Source organism: Theropithecus gelada, chromosome 12 (assembly GCF_003255815.1).
Source record: "Theropithecus gelada isolate Dixy chromosome 12, Tgel_1.0, whole genome shotgun sequence".
Taxonomy (NCBI): domain Eukaryota; kingdom Metazoa; phylum Chordata; class Mammalia; order Primates; family Cercopithecidae; genus Theropithecus; species Theropithecus gelada.
This window is the reverse complement of record NC_037680.1, coordinates 65,708,015-65,727,812: the sequence shown is the minus strand read 5'-3', so window position 1 is coordinate 65,727,812 and position 19,798 is coordinate 65,708,015.

Sequence of the window (19,798 nt, the reverse complement as noted above, 5' to 3'; positions counted from 1 at the left end):
AAACAGATAGAGTATGCATACCATAGTTTGAGCTTAATCATCTTAAATAACCCATCACTAAGTTTTGATTTAAAGCACCTTTTCCAGATGCTAGATTTTATCTAACTGTTGCAATGAAGTTTCTGTGTCTGGAGTGGGTAAAACCAAAGAAGTAGCATCTTTTTCTGAAATACTGCTAAATTATGGTTCTATTGTGATCTGTTGAATTATTCAAATAGAAAAAAAAAAAAGAAAGCATGAACACTGCTCTCAAGAAACCTGGAATTGTTATAAATTATAAGAAACATTATTGTCATGAATCCTGATATGGTTTGGCTGTGTCTCCATCCAGATCTCATCTTGAATTTTCATGTGTTGTGGGAGGGACACAGTGGGAGGTAACTGAATCGTGGGGGTGGGTCTTCCCTTGGATGTTCTTGTGATAGTGAATAAGTCTCATGAGATCTGATGGTTTTAAAAGTGTGAGATTCTCTGCACAAGCTCTCTCTTTGCCTGCTGCCATCCGTGTAAGACATGACTTGCTCCTCCATGCCTTCTGCCATGATTGTGAGGCCTCTCCAGCTACATGCAATTGTAAGTACATTAAATCCTTATAACTTGTGTAAGTAACCCAGTATAAGTAAGCTATACTTACTTCCTAGATACAATGGAGGTGCAGGAATTGAGTAAATACAGCCATTCAAAATGGGAGAAATTGGCCAAAACAAAGGGGCTACAGGCCCCACACAAGTCTGAAATCCAAAGGGTGGCTTGCACCCTCTGAAGTCACAACCTGAGCTCTACATTGGCCCCTTTCGCCATGGCTGGAGAAGCTGGGATGCAGGGCATCAAGTCCCTAGGCTGCACACAGCATGGGGACCGTGGGCCAGGCTCATGAAACCACTTTCTCCTCCTAGGCCTCCAGGCCTGTGATAGGAGGGGCTGCCACAAAGGTCTCTGTCATGCCCTAGATATATAGTATATTGTATATACTATACATTATAGTATATCATGGTTTTTCTCAGGTATGGCTTTATCGGCAGAGTGAAAACGGACTAATACAGCAAATTGGTACTAGTAGAGTGGTGCGCTGCTGAAAAGATACCCAAAAATGTAGAAGCAACTTTGGAACTGGGTAACAGGCAGACATTGGAACAGTTTGGAGGGCTCAGAAGAAGACAGGAAAATGTGGAAAAGTTTGGAACTCCCTAGAGACTTGTTGAATGACTTTGACCAAAATACCGATAGATATGGACAATGAAACCCAGGCTGAGGTGGTCTCTCATGGAGATGAGGAACTTGTTGGAAACTGGAGCAAAGGTTGGGATATGGACAATGAAATCCAGGCTGAGGTGGTCTCAGGTGGAGATGAGGAGCTTATTGGGACCTGGAGCAAAGGTGACTCTTGTGTTTTAGCAAAGAGACTGGCAGGATTTTGCCGCTGCCCTAGAGATTTGTCAGAACTTTGAACTTGAGAGAGCTGATTTAGGGTATCTGGCAGAAGAAATTTCTAAGCAGCAAAGCATTCAAGAGGTGACTTGGGTGCTGTTAAAGGCATTCAGTTTTAAAAGGGAAACAGAGCATAAAATTTTGGAAAATCTGCAGCCTGACACTGTGATAGAAAAGAAAATCCCATTTTCTGAAGAGAAATTCAAGCCAACTGCAGAAATTTGCATAAGTAATGAGGAGCCGAATGTTAATCCCCAAGACAATGGGGAAAATATCTCCAGGGCATGACAGTTAGTTTTCTAACACTGCTGTAATGAATGACCACAAATCTAGTGGCTTAAAACAGTACAGAGTTATTATCTTACATTTCTGGAGGAAGAAGTCTGAAATGTGTCTTATTTGGCTAAAATCAAAGTATAGGCAGGCTGTGTTCCCTCTGGAGGTACTAGGGGACAATCAGTTCCTTGTCTTCTCTAACTTCTAGGTCCTCCTGCATTCCCTCTTGTGTCCCCCTCTTCTGTCTTTAAAGCCAGAAATGTTGCATCTTCAGATTGCACTCTTTGACTATGACTCTTGTTTTCATTACCATGTCCCCTTCCCTCACTGTGTTCTTCCTGCATCCCTCTGCCCCTTATAAGGACTTTTGGAATTACACTTGGCACACTTGGAGAATACAGGATAATCTTCCCATCTCAAGGTTCTTGATCATCTGCAAAGTCCCTTTTGGCATGCAAGGTAACAGGTTCCTGGGAGTAGGTCATGGGCATTTTGTGAGGCCGTTATTCTATTATAATTATTAACATTTAAAAAATCTGAAGATAAACATTAAAAATGTAAAGTTCCAGAGTCTCTTAAAAAAATCAGAAGTTCTGTCAACACTCGAGTCTATACTCACTATGATGATGATCAGCTAGAATTGAATATCTGGTAGTTCCTTTGTAAACACCTTGTTGCCCTTCAGTTGACCAAAGTTCATTTGGGATGACTTTGCTAACTGATATTACCTGCCTAGTCTCTAAAGCATTTGAACTTTTATTTTCTGTGTAAAAAGAATACCTAATTCTATTTTAAACAGAGTATAATAAATATTTTATTTTTCTAAGTAATTATTACCCTTTTTAAAAACTGACCTCTGATTATAATTTGGTTTCTTTGAGTCCCCACCCAAATCTTATCTTGAATTAGAATCCCCATAATCCCCACGTGTCAAGGGAGAAATCAGGTGGAGAGTAGTTGGATCATGTGGGCCATTTCCCCCATGCTGTTTTTGTGATAGTGAGTCTCACAAGATCTGATGGTTTTGTAAGAGGCTGTTTCCCCTTTGCTATGCTCTTCTCCTTCCTGTCACCTGTTGAAGAAGGTGGCTTGCTTCCCCTTCGCCTTCTGCCATTATTGTAAGTTTCCTGAGGCCTCCCGAGCCATGCTGAACTGTGAGTCAGTTAAACCTATTTCCTTTATAAATTACCCAGTCTCAGGCAGTTCTTTACAGCAGTATGAAAATAGACTAATACACTCTCAGGCAGTTCTTTATATAGCAGTATGAAAACAGATTAATATATTTTCTTAGTGATACATACAAATATTCTAGTTCTGTTTAGAATCTTATTTCCTACTGAAAGTTTATCCTTTTGAATTTTGAATTAATGCTTCAAGTTCATGATCCATTTTCAATGTACAGGAAAAATCAGGTCTTTGAGGCTGCAAAATGGAGGCCTAGTTCCTGGTAAGTGATTAATTATCAAGATGGTGATGCTCAGTGGGATCTCTGTGGAGATGTCCCGCTGTCTGCCTCATTTGCATTTTAAAACATCAAGAAAGAAATAAACCAACATACTTATATTTATGACATATTGATCACATTTATATTGGAGCAATGCAAAATTCTCAAACAGAAGAGGAGAAACATAGCTGAAGCTATTTCAGAAAATTAGAATAAATTTTGTTTTATATATATTTATTTTGATGTTGAATGGAAACAATAATAGCTCACAAACATATTATATTCCCAAGACCCATTGACAGTTTCAATTATGATGGAAGTATTTTGTTCTGTGAAAATACTGATGAAGATTAGCTCTGTTTTCCCATCCAATAAAAGCTATAAAATGGTTCCAAAATATAAATGGTGATTTTTAAGTTTATTGAATGCAAAACTGAGCCTTGAGATATTCAGTGTCAAGGAAATCCAAAGTTCATCAAATGTAGAGTTATAATTACTTTGCCACATTTATCGTTGTATTTTGAGTTTCATAAATTTCTCTGAACAAATGGAAAATTTGTGCCAAATAAGAATTTATATTTGGGTTTATTATTAAAAGTACACATTTATAGTCTGTCATTGCAAGTTTGTTTGGTCTATAGTGGTTGGACATATTGCCAAAATCACTATAATGTCAGCAATTATGCATATTTTAGCTTTTACTACAGTAATGTTCTACTTATATATCATTAAACTCATTAACTTCTCTGAGGTGCATTTCTTAATTACCCCAGACCAATGTCATTCCTCAGTCCTATGAATTCCTTTGCCACTTATTATGTGTATCATTTCATATATAATTTAAGAAAATCTTTTTTTTAACAGCAATATTGACTACTATATTCATTTGCTTGAGCCCAGCTGTCTTTTTTTTGCTGTTACTGTCTTACAAAATTATCATTTCTAAGACCTTATTCTTATCCTCTTTTGTAAACTCTGTCAAATAAGAGATAAAATTGAAAGAACAATAAAAGAATAAAATGGGAAGGGTGGCATAACTTCTAAAAAGATGCTAACAAATAAAGCATATATGGTGGAGGAAATAGTGTTCCTGAAGTAAAAAAATTACAAGTGGAATAGGAAATTATTAAGGTATACATTTAAAAAACCTTTCTCGAACTGAGGTAAACAGTAAACTTCTAGATCAAAAGAGTAAACCAGATTCCAGATAAAAATAGTAATACTCAATTGTGAGTCAGATCCTGGAATTATTTGGCTTCAAGAAAAAAGAAAGACCTTACAACATACAGAGAATCCTTTCTAATCTAAATGTAAGAGGTAATGAAGTATGACATTTAGAAGAAGAGGAGAATAAAATCTTTGATTTATTATGATTCCAGAGTAATACATACTGTTTAAACAAGATACACAAATTGCTAACTATAAAGGAAAACATTGCTAAATTAAACTACATTAAAGTTAAGAACTTATTATTATCATAGGTTACCATTAAAAGAGTGAGTGGGAGTATATTTGTCATGTATTTGGCACACACACATATATATATACTTGTATATATAAAGGTCTTACATATCCATAAAGAATGCTTGCAAATCAATAAGAAAATGTCAGATAACCCAGTGGAAATGTTGGCAAATGACTTGAATAGACACTTCACAATAGGAGATATCTTGGTAGCCCATAGACCTGTGAAAAGGATCTCAAATTTATTTGGTCATCAAGCAAATTGCAAATTAAAACCAAAATGTGATGCCACTCTATACCCATCAGAATGGCTAAAATGACAATGTCAAGTGTTGGAGTGGATGTATAGCAACTAGAACTCTCATCAGTTATTGATAGGAGTTGTAAATCATTATAACCACTTTGGAAAACTATTTGTCAATATTTACTAGTGTGAACATATTCATACCCTATTGCCCAATAATTCTACTCTGCAATATATATTTCACATATGTTGCCCAACAGGCATGTGCAAGAATATCCATAGCAACATTGTTTGTAATGGCCCTGTGTCAGATATTGCCAAGACAACTCAGTTTTGATGGTTTATAGAACTCACAGGACTCAGCACAACTAGAGTCATGCTCATGGTTATGATTCATTACAGTGAAAGGATACAAAATAAAATCAGGACAAGGAAAAGACTCATGGGGCAAAATCCAGAGGAAACATGGTGCAAGTTCTCAGAGTCTTCTCCCAATTAATCACACAGGACACACTTAATTCCTAGAGCATCAAGTTGTGATAACACATGTGAAATGCTGTCTATCAGAGAAACCCATTAGAGACTCACTGCTCAGAGTTTTTTTTTTTTTTTTAATTGGGGGATAGACAAATATGCAGCCTCTGCCTGGACCATAGCAGAATTCCAGACTCCCAGAAGGAAAGCAGGTGTTCAGCATAAACCACATTGTTTCTACAAACCATTTGGGCACAATGAGACACTATTACTAGTAACTCACTCCAAAATCCAAGTTCTCACATGCTAGTCAAGGGCCAACAGTAGATGCAGCCTTGTCTCGGGATAGCATTATGCCCTGCTATGTTAACTCTTTTCTGCATAAGCTCCAAACTGGAATTAATTAGGAGCTAAAAATTCTAACAGCAGTTAAATGGAACAGTGAATAAATAAATTATGGTATGTTCATACAATGGATTACTTTACAGAAAATGAGAATTATATTCCAAAACTCATATGCAACAATATGGCTGAGATATAATGTTGACTAAAAGAAGCAGGATGTAAAAGGATACATATTGCATCTTTATGTTTGTGGGAAGTTCGAAACTAGATGAAATTAAACATCATAATGTTTGAAGTCACCTAGGGAGACTAAGAATCTGAGTGTTGATTACATGTTCACTTTGTGACTATCCTTTGGGTGAAACACGATTTTTGCTCTTTTCAATATTATGTTCTATAGCAATAAAAAGTTTACTAATAAACATTTCTTAACATGAAAAAATAATAAAGACTCTTGCATATATTTAGGCAGAAGGAGGAGATGATTTAGTAAGAAAGTAAGAGATTTTTCTGATAGTTCTCTCTGTCATTAAAACAATTAAAAATATGTGCTATTTAGAGAATGTTTATGCCAGAAACTCTACTGAGTCATAGTATATAACCCTGACGTCTCCAGTATAGCAGACACTGGACTCATGTGGCTACTGAGGACATGAAATGTGACAGTCCAAATTGATATATGTGACATGCAAATGCTATAACTGCATGGTATAGCTCTATGGTATAAGTATAAAATATACACTATATGTAGAATTCTCAGTACAATAAAGAATGTAATATCTCAACAATGTTTTACATGTTGAAATGATGTGTATTATTGAACCTATTGGGTTAAGTATAATTAGTATTTTTATTTAAATGATAAATATTTAAATTAATTTTACCTTTTTAATGTGACTGCTAGAAAAATTAAAACTATAAATATGGTTTGCACTATACTTTTATTAGCACTAATATAGATCATGCTATTAATTCCTTACATTAAACCTGGAAAGTAAGGAGTAGTCTCATTTTACAGATAAGAACAAAGAGATTTAGGAAACGAAGTAAAAGTATGCATTATCTAATTTGCAAAGGTTTCATAGCAAGTAATTAGCAGAGCTAAAATCAGATGTTTACATGATTCTAGGTCCTGTGCTTTTCACCTCCTGCTATACTCTCAGAAGACCAGGGTGCCTCATCTACGGAATTTTCAGAGGAGAATGGGTTTAATCCAAGTATTCTTTATCTAACCAGGCTGAAACCTTTATGTAAAGTCAACAAGAAAATATTTTTATGTATCCAACGACTCAGGAAAATATACTACTTATGTAGCTACCCTACCAAAATCGTCATTTAAATATGCAATTCAGCCAATATATAGAAAAACTAAAATATTCTTGAATGGGAAATTCATGGTGTGAAAAAGCTGATGGTGGGCTTTGAGTTTATGTAAACATAAAAATGAGTCTATTAAAAGGGAAATATAATTCCTTAAAATTCTTGAGTAAAATAATACAATAATAATGATTTCAAAATTACAGAATATAAAAACAAAAACTAGGGTGTGTGTAGTGGAATGGGACTAGGCTGAGGATGTATAGTTTGCAGTTTACTTAGAAGGAAGTTAATAGATGCTATTTCTTTCTTGAACTTGATAAACTGACAACTGTATGCTTAATCAATGCTATAAAAGATACAAACGTAAACACTAGTGGAACTAAAAAGAGAACACATAATTTACAACATACTGAAAGTAGATATCGGAGGTAACATAGACCATCAAATAAAAGAGAGAAAACAAAGAAAATAGCTAAGAAGCAAAAATAAAACCGAATCTTTAAAATAAGATGACTGAAAGAGCAAATGCAGATGCTTCTTGACTCACAGTGGGGTTATGTGGTGATGAACCCATTGCCAGTGGAAAATATTGTAAGTCAAAAATTGACACTTTGTAGACCTGATGGCACCCTAAACACAATATCCAAAAAATTCTGGCAACACAGCACACTGTATGGGTTGTTTACCTTCGTGATTGCATGGCTGACTGGGAGCTGTGACTCACTGATGCTGCCCAGCATAGTGACAGTATCATACCACGTATCACTATCCTGGGAAAAAAATCAAAATTTAAAATTTGAGGTACAGTTTTTACTGATGGCATATCACTTTTGCATCATTATAAAGTTGAGAAAACTTAAGTTGAACAGTTGTAAGTCAGGACCATCTATACACTTCTTCCAACAATAAAACAATGGAATAAACTCCATTAAAGAAAATATTGAGTTGAAAGAAAAATATTCTGTTTAAATTTTTTTTTTTTGAATACCAAGGTAAAGCTGTAGTAACAAAGTTGTATTTAACGATCCTATAGTATCTAATTCCATTTGCTTTTCTGGTGACTACTTTTAGAGTTCTTTGGGTCTCAATTCTAGTCAACTATTTACAACGTTTATGTTTATTGGCAAGCAGCTACAGGAAGTAGAAATGTTAATGTCTCATTTTTAATTGTCATTGTTTACCTCAACTTATGGCTACATGTAGCTTTGATTTAGGAAGCAATAATAACTTTATTCTTTAATGGAAGCATTTAAAACTCTGTTTATCTTTCCTGGATCTCAGCCTCCAATTACCTAGAAACAAAATGAAAGCAGTGAGAGAAAAGACACAGACGCCAACAGGAAAACAATGATTTGTACCCTCAGTATAATGACCATATGTATTGATGGTGCTGAGACTATTATTACTATGTGCTTGCTTTTGATGGAAGTTTTCTTGCTCTATTTTGATAAAACTCTGAAATAGAAAACTAAGTATACTACGAATCCAGCTGTTTATTCTCTTAAATTTTATTCTTGTATCAGTGATTCTGGGCCATAGCAGCTTTGAAGGCTAAACTAGGTCTCAATATTAGTCACTCAACAGAAAGCATTTTTCTCAGGGGTGATTCCACCCACCCTTTAATTTCTCATAAGCATAAGAATTTTATTTCTGGTAGTTCTCGAGGCTGGGAAGTTTAAGATCAAGGAACTTGAAGATGAGCTCTCTGGTGAGGCTCTGCTTCCTGGTTCATGGATGGCCATCTTCTTGCTGTATCTTTACATAGGAGAAAGGGCAAGGGAAGTCTTTGGCTTCTCTTTTATAGGGGGACTAATCCCATTCACAAGGCTTCCTCCTTATCACCCAATCACTTCCCAAAGGAAACACCTCCAAATATAATTGCTTTCAAAATTAGATTTCACTGTGAATTTGCAGGGGACATAAACATTCAGTCTATAGCAGCAATGAACGATATATTGTCCTGGAGAAACATGTTCGAGAGAAATCTTTTCCCTGAAACCCACTCCTCTCTAGTCTGCCTCAACCAGCTCATTGCCTGGCCTATTGTAGGAACTCAGTATATTATTTATATTTTACAAAAATGGACTTTTATATCATACAGTGTTTTATAACCTATCTTTCTCACTTATAAAATAATTATGTAATAAATAGCTTCCTATGTGTTGTGATTATAGATACTACTACCCGATGTGAGGTGTGGAAGAAATGTCCTATTACTTTAATTTCACAATTACAGAAAAAAAAAATATGAGTCTGAGTCCCTTACCCACCTGGCAAATTAGAACCTCATAATTTTAAATGCAGGTGCTTGTCTATGTCTCTAGTTTGCACAAAAATTCAGGAGGTTTATGAAGTGCCCAGAAAATGGAATGAGAGTGTTTGAGTCACCATGGTCAATGAGGACTTTCCCCTTATCCAAACCCTTGGAGTTACTTAAAGGCAAGTGGCTCTTCTGTTTCTATGCTCAGGCCCAGAAGGGTCTCTGTGTGAGGCTCCAGTCTCTCCTCTTCCACCAAGGAACCATTCTCCTAAAGGTCCTGCCACTTTCCTGGGATGCCCAAATGGGGCAGAATAGAGACCTTTCTTCCTTTCTAGTCATGTGGAATGTGTTTACTCTCTTGCTGTGTCACCCTCTGAATTCCTCCAACAAACTCCTCTCCACCTGAGCTTTCCCAGCAAGATCTGAGAAAGGCCTCCACTTCCTTCTCCTGATAGCAAAATCTCCTCAATGAAGAAAGATTGTCTTGTTGGAACAGGGAATGGAAAAATAGAAGATAACACAAAAATGTTATCTTTTTCTCTTTTTATTCTTCTTTAGTTATAAGAAACATACACACAAATGCTTTAATAGCTTCTACACATTCATTAAATATTTTATCTCTATCATCTCTGTCTATATATATCTACATATGTCCTTTTTTCTTAAGTTACCAGATGATCATAAGTTATCAGACAAAAAAGATACTCAAGTTGGGGGGTCAGGCTTGTTCTGTATGAACATAATAGGTATCCACATGAATCAGTATGTAGTTGCCTTAAATGCAGTTTTGTGGATATTTTTCCCCAATGTAAAACATTTTTAGAGAAAGGATCAAAGGCACCAGGTGTGAATGAGAGTCCCAGATTTTGCTGAGGTCAACTTTCAGAAGGGGCTCACCTTTCTCTTTCTTTATTCTTTTATTTTCCTGCTATCCCTGGTAAAGTTAAAGTTCTTCTCTTCATGTGTTTATTTTTTCTTGTGGCAAAAAATATATAACTTGAGATCTGCCCTTTTAAAATTTTAAGTGTATTGTTTACTGTAAGCACATTGTTATACAATAGCTTTCTAATAAGTTTTTCATCTTGCATGACTGAAACTTTATATGACTGAAAAGAAACTCCTCATTTTCCCATCCTCCTAGCTCCCGGCAACCACCATTGTACTTTCTGCTAAGTGAGTTTGACTATTTCAGATACCTCATATAAGTAGAATCCTGCAGTATTTTTCCTCTCTGACTTATTTCACTTAGCATAATGTCTCCAAGATTCATCCATGTTGTAGCATATGCCAGGATTTTCTAAGTGGCTGAATAATACTCTATTGTATGTATACACTTACATATTTTTTTGATCCATTCGTTAGGTTATTTTCACCTTTTGGTTATTGTGAAAAATGCTGCGATGAATATGGGAGTACAGATATCTCTTCAATATCCTGATTTCATTGTTTTGGATAAATATCCAGAAGTGAAATGACTGGATCATATGGTAGCTCTATTTCTAATTTTTAAGGAATCTTTATACTGTTTTAAATTGTGGTTGCACTATTTTACATTTCTACCAACAGTGCATAAGCGTTCCAATTTGTCTACACCTTTGCTAACACTATTTATTTTTGGTTATTTTTAAAAAACATAATGGTCATCTTAGCAGGTATGAGGTGGTATTTCATTTTTGCTTTGATTTGCATTTATCTGATAGTGATGAGTATTTTTACATGTAATTAGTAATGAGTATTTTTACATGTACCTGTTAGCCGCTTTTAAGTTTTCTTAGAATAAATATCAATTTAAGTCATTTGCCCATTTTAAATTGGGTTATTTATTTTCTTGCTGTTGAGCTGTAGGAATCCTTTTTGTGTAATCCTTTATATATTTTGGGTATGAATACTTTATCAGATATATAGTTTGCAAATAGTGTCTTCCATTCTGTGGACTGCCTTTTGACTCTCTTGTTTCTTCTGCTGGGCAGAAGTTTTTTAGTTTGATGTATTCCGTTTTTTTTTCTTTTTTTCTTTTTTTTGAGATGGAGTCTTGCTCTGTCACCCAGGCTGGAGTGCAGTGGCGCGATTTCAGCTCACTGCACGTTCTGCCTCCCGGGTTCACGCCATTCTCCTGCCTCAGCCTCCTGAGTAGCTGGGACTACAGGCGACCGCCACCGCGCCTGGCTAATTTTTTGTATTTTTAATAGAGACGGGGTTTCACCGTGTTAGCCAGGATGGTCTCGATTTCCTGACCTCGTGATCCACCTGCCTTGGCCACCCAAAGTGCTGGGATTACAGGCGTGAGCCACCACGCCCAGCCGATGTATTCCCATTTTTAATTTTTGCTTTCATTTCCTGTGTTTTTAGGGTCATATCCATAAAATCATTGCAAAAACCAATGTCATGAAACCTTATCTCTGTGTTTTCATCTAGGAATTTTATAGTTTCAGGTATTATGTTTAATCCATTTTTCATTGATTTTTGGGTATGGTGTTAGATAAAGGTCCAATTTCATTCCTTTGCATGAGAATATCCAATTTTTTCAGCAGAACTTGTTGAACACACTATCCTTATCCCATTGTGTATTCTTGGCACCCTTCTCAAAGATCAGTTGACCATAAATGTCTAATGTTATTTTGGGATTCTCTATTTTAATCCATTGGCCTGTATGTGTCTGTCTTTATGGCAGTACCATACTATATTGATTATTGTAGCTTTGTAATACAGCCGATTTGTTTTAAAATCAGGAAGTATAATATCTTCAGCTTTGTTATTTCCCAAAGTTATTTTGGCCAGTTGGAATCTTTGTGGCTTTATGTGTATTTTAGAATTTTTTTCTATTTCTGTAAAAATTGTCATTAAGATATTGATAGAGATTGCATTAAATCTGTAGATTGCTTTCAGTTGTATGAATATTTTAATAATCTTAACTCTTTCAATGCATGAACATAGAATATGTTTTCATTCATTTGTATCCTTTATAATTTCTTCTTTAATGTCTTGTAGTTTTTAGTGTACAAGTCTTTTGGTCCCTCAGTTAAATTTTTTCCTAAGGATTTTATTGTTTTTGGTCCATTTGTAAATGGGATTGTTTTCCTAATTTCCTTTTCAGATTGTCCACTGTTGGTGCATAGAAACACAATTGAGTTTTGTATGTTGATTTTTGTATCCTGGAACTTTACTGAATTTGTTTCTTAGATCTGATAGGTTTTTTTCGTGTGTGTGTGGGGGTGGGGGCAATCTTCAAGATTTTCTACATATAAGATCGTGCATCCGTGAACAGGGATAATTTTCCTTCTTCCTTTCCAATTTGGATGACTTTTATTTCTTTTTCTTGCCTAATTTCTCCGGGTAGGACTTGCGGTACTGTGTTGAATAAAAGTGGCAGAAGTGGATGTCTGTGCCTTTTTTCCTGATTTTGGAGGAAAAACTATCAGTTTTTTATTGCTGAGTATGATGTTCACTGTGGGCTTGTCATACATGACCTTGTTATGTTGTGATAATTTCTTTTTGTTCCTAGTTTGTGGAGTCTTTTTATTTTGAAAGCATATTGAATTTTGCCAAATACCTTTTGTACATCTATTTCTATCATCCTGTAATTTCTATCCTTTATTCCGTTAATGTGGTGAATCACATTGATTGATATTTATACGATGAGCCATCCTTGCATCCCAGGAATAAATCTCACTTGGTCATAGTATGATCCTTTTAATACACTGTTGAATTTAGTTTGCTCATATATTTTTGAGGATTTTTGCATCTAAATCATCAGGGATATTAACTTGTAGTTTTATTTTCTTGTGGTGTCTTTCTCAGGTTTGGTATCGGAATAATGCTTGCTTCATAAATCGGGTTTCAAAATGTTCCTTTCTCTTCCATTTTTTGGAAGAGTTTGCAAAGAATTGCCACTAATTCTTTAAGTGCTTGGTAGATTTTATCATTGAAGCCATCTGGTACTGAGTTTTTCTTTTTGGAGAGGTTTTTGATTACTGATTCAATCTCTTTACTGATTATTAGGTCTGTTTGGGTTTTCTGTTTCTTTATGATCCAGTTCTGATAGGCTATATGTTTCTAGGAATTTATCCATTTTTTCTAGGCTATCCAATTTGGATAATCTATAATTAGCTTATAATTGTTCATGGTAGTCTCTCATAATTCTTTTTGTCTGTGGCATCAATTGTAATGTCTCCTCTTTGATGTCCATTTTACTTTTTTTGTCTTCACTCTTTTTTTCTCAGTCAAGTGTAAAGTTTGTTGGTTTTGTTGATTTTTTCAAAAGACCAATTAATTTTGTTGATTTTTCTATTGTTTTTCTATTCTCAATTTCATTTATTTCCTCTCTAATTTTTATTATTTATTTCTTTCCCTCTGCCAACTTTGGGTTTAGCTTTTTTTTTCTATTTCTACTTCCTGATATATAGAATTAGGTTGCTTTAGATCCTTCTTTTTTAACATAGACATTTATTACTTTAAAGTTCCTTCAGAACTGCTTTTGCTGCATCCCATAACTTTTAATATGTTGTGTTTTCATTTTTATATGTCTCAAAATATTTTCTAATTTCACTTTTCATGTTCTTATTTTGCCCATTGGTTGTTCAAGAATGTGTTGTTAAGTGAATTTTTGTTTTCTTTCTGCAATTGATTTCCAGTTGCATTATATTGTGATCGAAAGAGATACCTATATGATTTCAATCTTATAAATTAGTTAAGATTTGTTTTGTGACCTAATATGTGATCTATACTGGACAGAAGAATGCATATTCTGTGTCTGTTGCGTGAAATGTCCTGTATATGTCTCTTAGGTCTACAGTGTTCTTCAAGTCCTCTGTTTCTTTATTGATCTTCTGTCTGGCTATTCCATCCATTATTAAAAGTGGGTTTTGAAGTTTCTTACTTTATTATTGTTGGTGTCTATTTCTTCCTTCACGTCTGTCAATATTTGCTTTATATATTTAGGTGGTCTGATATTGTTTGCATATATATTTATAATTGTATCTTCCTGGTGAATTGAACTTTTTATCATTAGGTAATGTCATTCTTCGCTTCTTGTTACAGTTTTTGACATAATGTCTATTTTGTCTGTATAAGTGTAGCTATTCCTGTTTTGTTTTGGTTACCAATTACATCGAATATCTTTTTCCATTATTTTGTTATGTGTGCCTTACATTTAAAGTGAGTCTCTTATAGACAGCACATAGTTGGATTTTGTTTTTATTTTAATCTATTTAGCCACTTTGTATTTTGATTGGTGAATTTCATCCGTTTACATTTAAAGTAATTACCGGTAGAGGAGAACTTACTGCTGTTTTGTTAATTTGTTCAGACATTATTTTCATGAGCTTACCGAGCATCTTTATTTATGATGTTTATTTTGAATTATATGTTAGGTAATTTGTAACCTGTATCTTTAGGGTCAGTTTCTGGAGATTTATTTTGTTGCTTTGATTGGGTCATTTTTCCCCCATTTGTGTTGGTGTCTGCATATTTGAAAAACAAACCACCTCCCCAACTCTTTGTAAACTAGCTTTATAATAGGGAAAAACTTTCACCAATCGGCCCAAGTAGAGATTCTGAAGGCCTCTCAAAGTTTTTCTGTGGATGTGTCTTTTCTGGGCTTTGCATGTATAGATTTCTATTTAGAAGAATTTGCTAGTTTCGTTTTTTCAGGAGTTCGTAATCTTTTGCTTTCTCTGACATCTGCCATCCTGTGGTGGGCCCTCTGACCTGCTGTCAGATCATGCTCTCTGAGCAGCAACATGCCACTCAGATCTTTTATACTCTTCATGGCTCGTGGCATCTAGAGTATGCTAGGTCCCATCTGCATTACCAGAAATTCAAGAAAGAAACCAGTCCCTTGGGCAGCCCCTCAGAAAGTTGGACTGTTGGACATGTGTTCCACTTTTCTCTTTCCTCCTTGAGTGCGATACTGTGGTTCCTCTGGAGAAGCAGCATATACCCAGTTCTTTTTCTGTTCTCACTGGCCCCCAAGCATCTAGAGTATGTCTGATGTTATCATTGCTCCAAGATAAAAACCTCCCTGAAAAGTCAGAACATTGAATGTATGAGCTCGTCTCCTCTTTCTCTCACCAGGGATTATCCAGAAGCTGGTAGTTTCCTTCCAATCACATGGTGCTCTGTCAGGCAGAGGGACTATGGTGAGAGGGTGACAGAAATTTTTCTACTTGCTTCAGTGTGGCTGGCTTTGTGTTCTCCTGGGATGCAGATGCCTCTTAATTGGTTTCTGGATTTCTCATAAACAGAATTAGTCCATATATTGTTATTGATTTGATGTTTTGTGAGATGAAGGAGGTGTTTTTATTACTACATCTTGCTGATGCCACTCCTCAATCATTCCTCTATTTACTATTAGGTTTTGCTATTTACACGTGCTTTTGTTTGCTGAGTTTTGGGGAATGTGATCACTAACAAATCATGCTCTATGATTTTTATCTGTAGTAGAGAAAATAGCTAGGAGATGTAGACATACTGACAGATACTATTTATTAAGCACTTTTATTGCATCAGGACATACCTGAAGTGTTTATGAGATGATATTTAATATTCATAAAAGCATTGTAGGCATATTGCCTTTATTTTTCAATTTCGTAAAGGTGAAAACTAGTGCACAGAAGTAGTAATATGTAACTTTTTCAAAGTCATGCAGCTTATTAATAGAAGAACTAGGAATTAAACACAGGCAGTTTAACTTCAGAGACTGTACCCCAGGAGTCAGAGACAGCACATATTAGCTCTGCACTCATGTAATTTAACTCACTGGTTGTTCTACAAGTGAAAAAGTGTAAGAAACAAAACAAAACAAATCAGTATGGTAACCACACAAATAAAAGAATCAGAAAACCCTCCACATTTTGTGTTCAACTTAGAACATATGTGTGAAATGGTGTTTTTTTGTTTGCTTATTTGTCTTTTGTTTTTGTTTTTGTTTTAAAAGTTAAACATTCTTATTTTTCATAGCTGGAAAATATCCCTTTTTGCTGAAAATCTATTTTTCCCCAAAATGCTGATTATATTCTCTGTGTTATAAATGGGAAAATAAAACAGGCCCTCACCAGATTTTTCATTTAGCAAAACTATACAAAGAGAAGAAATCTGATGTTTGGCCAAATTTGAATACAGATTTCCCTGAGAGTCTGACTGTGAAAAATAAGCTATGGTAAGAGTTTTTTAGGTTAAGATAATACTAAACACTATATTCAAGATGGGATAGATGATTGCCATTTTTCAACTAGTCCATCTGGGTCAGTTTGATACTAGTATTTTTCTTTATTTTTACCTCATTAGGAACTAAATCCTGTTGTATCAAAGGTCTTGAGAACTCTGGCCACCTGCCACTCATCTGTGCTATACCCAATAGCAGCTTTTGGATCCTAGAGTTGCTGCTGTCTCTCATACCACAAAACCACCTTCTCCTGATTCTCTAGGAAGACTGCTGAGAGTCAACATTGAGCCACTGGTGGTATGTACTGTATAAAGAGTTTTGATTAAGCTTGATTAATTGTCCCTCAGGATAGTTTTAGTATTTATACCCCATAATATCTCTGTGTTATACCAATACTTCTTATTAATATATAAAAATCCTTGCTAATTTTATAATTGTAAAATGTCTCGTTGTTTTGATATACATTGAGGTTGATTTATTTTTTATTAACTTGTATTCTTTTGTGACACGCCTGCTTGCATCTCTTGTCTGTTTTTCTGTTAAAATATTTTAATTGGTTTTTAAGAATTCTTAGCAAATCAAGTATATTGACTCTTTGCCTTTCATATAAGTTGCAAATATTTCCTCCAGTTTTTTTTATACGTTCTTACTTTCACTTAATGGTTTTTGGATGCATAGAAATTTTTGACTTTTCAATTTGAAAAACTTACGTCATGCTTATAATTGCTATTCATGCTTCAAAATTATATTTTCTAGTTTTTATTTTTTAATATTAATTTTTTTTTTTTTTTGAGACAGAGTCTCACTCTGTCACCAGGCTGGAGTACAGTGGCATGTTCTCAGCTCACTTCAACCTCCGCCTTTTGTGTTTAAGTGATTCTCATGCCTCAGCCTCCTGAGTAGCTGTGACTATAGGTGTGTGCCACCGCGCCTGGCTAATTTTTGTATTTTTAGTAGAGACAGGGTTTTGCCATATTGGTTAGGTTGGTCTGGAACTCCTGACCTCCAGAAATCTGCCCACCTCAGCCTCCCAAGGTACTGGGATTACAGGCTTGAGCCAACGTGCCCAGCCATATTTTCTAGTTTTTTAAAAATAGTTTTCTGTTTCATATTTTATTATATCCCTTTCTATATTTTACCTCTCTCTAAATTGGAATGGCAAGTTATTTCTGGGAAATTTCCTGGTGTAAGACAGGGAACTAACTTTATTTTTTACATGATTAGTCAGGGACTTCAGTGTCTTTTTTTTTTTTTTTTTTTTTTTTGGTTGTGTTTAATTTTTGACATGCATTTCGCTCATTGGAGAAGAAACTTTTTTTTTTTAATTTAGATTTTATCCTCAGTTTACCTCTCCACATCAGGAAACAGGCAGTTATTTTTATGAAAGCATCCTTTCATCTTACTCTTTTTCCCTCTCAGCTTCCTTTGGCACCACCCCTCCTTCCCTGTTGTTATTTCTCATCTTCATATTTAATATATTTTGTATAATTTTTCTTAGAGGTATCGCAATGTGACAGAATTTTCTTAACTGAACTTTTTACTGAAGTGTAGTGTACATACAGAAAAGCACATGTATAATTTGTATACAACCCACACAATAAATTTGCTTAGAGCAAACAGACCCTTATAGCTAGGGCACAGGTAAGTAAACAGAATCTTATGAGCAACCTAGAATGCTCCCCTAATATCCAGCTACAGTCAGTACCATCTATCCCTTCCCCTCAAGTTAACCATTATTATGAATTGTAACACCAAAGTTTACTTCATGTAAATAGAAATATACAGGATGGAATAACAATGTAGCTCCTTTTTCTCATCATGTTTGAAATATTTTTGAGTAATTGTGTGTAATTATAGATCATTCATTTTCATTGCTGTATGATCATAACCACAAATTTATTTATCCACAATGTTGTTGATACACATGTGGGTGGTTGCTGGCTTTTGGCTATTAAGAATGGTTCTGCTATAAATATTCTTGTGCATGTCTTTTCATGAACACACATTTCTCTACAAGTTGATTAGCTTTTTCTAGACTTCTTGGTTTATTTCTGAGCTTCCAACTGCCTAGCTTGGTCTAGTGTACACAGAGACTCAGTGAATGAGGTGAATGATTTGAATTTGGAAAAACAGGAAATGGATATGGATTAGGCAAGTGTAGGCCAGGCTAGCTATTTGCATAGAATTCTGTTCAGTGTATGGCTTTGTTGCATTAACTCTTGTAAGTGAGATAGTCTGGAGGAGGAAAAAATGTTAAATTTGGATGAAAAGCTGGCTTTTCCATAATGGTTTCATTCAGTAATTATGTTGGTGGAGATTTTTTGTGTAAGTCATTTGAAGAAATGTATTGTCTAATGAACATAAGATATTTTGTTATAAAACTAATTTATATAGGAGCACATTTTTTAGCTGGACTGACTTAGACAAAACCCAGATTTTTAACCTTTTTAATTGAAATTTAGTATTTATTTATTTATAGCCTTGAATGTTATCCATGAATTATTCTAATATACTCTTGGGAACACTCATGCTGGGTGAATGAGAATTTCTCAGCATAAGAGACTAGATTAGCCTCATATGAAGCAGCTTTCAAGACCAATGCTGGCTTACTCTAGTCTTGAGATCTATTTTTCATTGCTTGGTGATGTACTGTATTCAGCCTGTAACAGAGTTATACTGTTGGGATTCTGGGAGGCTTTCTACTGGGCATTAGTGATTTCCTTTCCTAAACTACAAACACAACTGCCCCTTCTGAGGAGGAAAGCAGGCAGGTTTGCCTTGGCCAAAGTCCAATGGCCGGGAGTCAAGCCCTTAAGTGCTTTCTCAAGTGCCCAGGCTAGTTTCTCTGAAGATCAGTCTGCTTGGTAGCCTAAGAAGGAAATTACCCGGTCGTTTCTGTTCTGGCATTTACTAGTACACAGCTGTTTCTTTCGATTCTGTAGAACAAACCTGAATTGGCACCTTTCCTGGATAGGAGGATATCACTGGCAGGAGACAGAAAATACTTTTCATTGACGTACAAGAGTTGGAGAATATATTATGAAAATCATACTTGATAACATATTTATTTATTAAGTATTTCTTATCTGTGCTACATAGTATTGTTTCTAAAACTATTTCTAACACCAACAAGAACTTGAAATTCATACATATGTGCTCTAATACTTCTTAATATGTGGACTACACCCTCAATCCTACTGAATCTGAATGTCTAAGGAAGGGGTCTAAGAATTTCCATTTTTATCAGTCATCTCAGATGATTCTGATGTACACTAACATTTGTGGACATCTGGTTTAAACTCAAAAGCACATTTAGACTGATTTACCCTACTAGTTAGCATCTGTTTGAGAATAAGAGAAAAGTTAAACAGCAACAAAATG